Raw genomic sequence first — 2,102 nt, 5'->3', positions numbered from 1 at the left:
CTGCATGCAGCCCGATTGACAGATGGACCGACACACAGACGGAAGGATGGATGGATGGATGGATGGAGACGTGGGAGAAGCAGCAGAGGGGAGAGAAGCACTTCACGTTAGAGAACAAAGCATTTTGGGACTGTGGGGTCATAAGCTTTGGCATAGAAAAGACACATTGACGCTAAATAATTAGTGAATCAGTATTTAAAAAAATGTCTTGCAATAAAAAGTCAACATCTGTAAAAATAGTTCTCTTAATGACAGAAGTAAATATTTAACTTTAACTACAATCATCCAGATTTTACAAGTTTAAATGTGTGTGAGTGTGTATGTGAGTGAGTGAAGGGGGGGGGGGGTAAGTGGGTGGCGGGGGGGTGGATGGAAGTGTGTATACCAACACGCACAGGGGGGGAAGAGACTCCAAGAAGCAGGCTGCAGGCCAGAGCAGGGGGAAGCTGAGGCAGAGGAGTCACAGTCAAACAAATCAAGACACATGCAAACACTATTGAACATCATCCCTGTGCAGTGAGACAACAACAGCATTAACAAAGATGCATTCAGGCAGTGGAGAACAAGCAATGCACTGTTAACAAGTTATCTTTTGTTTCGCTGATGATGTGCTCATTTATGCCAAGTTAATATTACTGACAACAGGGCATCCGCAGCTAACAGAAAACCAGTTATTAGACTTTGTGTGAACCAAGATTGATTTAAAATCACCAACATATATGTGGTTGATAATTGGGTCAGTGATAAATAACTGTTGGAAAGATAAGCTATTCAAAAATATCCCCCAAAAATTGTGTTAAAACTAACATAAATACAAAATGTACATTATTAACAAACCTGATGCTGCTTTTAAGTCATTTGAAATGACATTTTCAGCATTTTTGTTACCAAAAGTAAGACTGAATGCTCCTGAAAATGTCAAATGGTGTAACCACAAAAGAATGATAAATATTATATATTATTTTATTCACCTACAGTGTATTTAAGTGTACTTATACTAATAATTACTTCAGTTAAAAAAAATGTAAATGTTTCCTGATCTCCATGCTTACCCAGATGAAATGTAATATTTAGAACAATTGTATTCCATTACCTTTATTTAATATAAAAGTTATAATGTAAGATCATGCCAAACTAGTTGATATGGTGTTTTATTGAGAATTTAGTGTTTTTAAGCAAGTTGAATTATTTGGTACAAAGTTTATATGGTTACACCACTTAGACATTTTTAACATAATCCTCTAATATATTCTCTCAAAATAGATTAAAAGCAGAAATGTGATGCTGGGTCCACAAAAAAAGAATGTGTACAAGTTATTCATACGTTTATTTTCACATTAAATTTGACTAAACCACATGGACACAAAAAACATCACTGACCCATATTTATAAAACATGACTAATTAATAACAATTCTATGCAAAAATGAGCGATTCTGTATATGTGATATTTAAAGTATATACTTGACCTGTGGAAACTCTGTAATGAAACAAATGAGTGGTTAACAAATAAGAACACATGCAAAAAACTAATTAACAACAACAGACACAAGCATTGACATATTACTTAAAAAGCAGGGGAGTGTGCAGGCAGGCAGATTAATTCAAGCCTTGAGTGTGCTGTGCGTGCACTGCAACAGTTAACTCAACACTGCAAGATGAATTTCTAATCAGTCACACACTCTAAAAAGGCTCAATAACTCTGGTTCCAACACTAGATTGGCACATATGATAACGCAGGCGTCCAAAAGGCACCCAAAACTTTGCGACTGTAATGATATCCCAATCCCCAGTAATTGCGGATCTTGCGGGGTTAGTGCTTTTTTCGCTGTGTCATCACTTAATACAGACCCCTCAGTCCCGGGGGGCTTTTTGATGGTTAGGATCCAGCTGCCGTTGCCCACCCCAAAACCAGCCCCGGATGGCTGTGACAGTGAGTCATAAGGGATGAATCAGTCTTTTGGATTTGGAAGATGTGACTTGGATTCATGCAAAGACACTGAGGCCTGATCAAAAGGGCTCGGTCAAAGCGATGTGACGCGAGCTGCTATTTCAGCTGGCAGCCTCACTGTGTAATTCAGTGTGTTAGGAGGTGAGGGCGAA

This window comes from Scomber scombrus, chromosome 14 (genome assembly GCF_963691925.1).
Source record: "Scomber scombrus chromosome 14, fScoSco1.1, whole genome shotgun sequence".
In the NCBI taxonomy this organism is placed as follows: Eukaryota; Metazoa; Chordata; class Actinopteri; order Scombriformes; family Scombridae; genus Scomber; species Scomber scombrus.
This window is presented reverse-complemented; position numbering follows the sequence as displayed.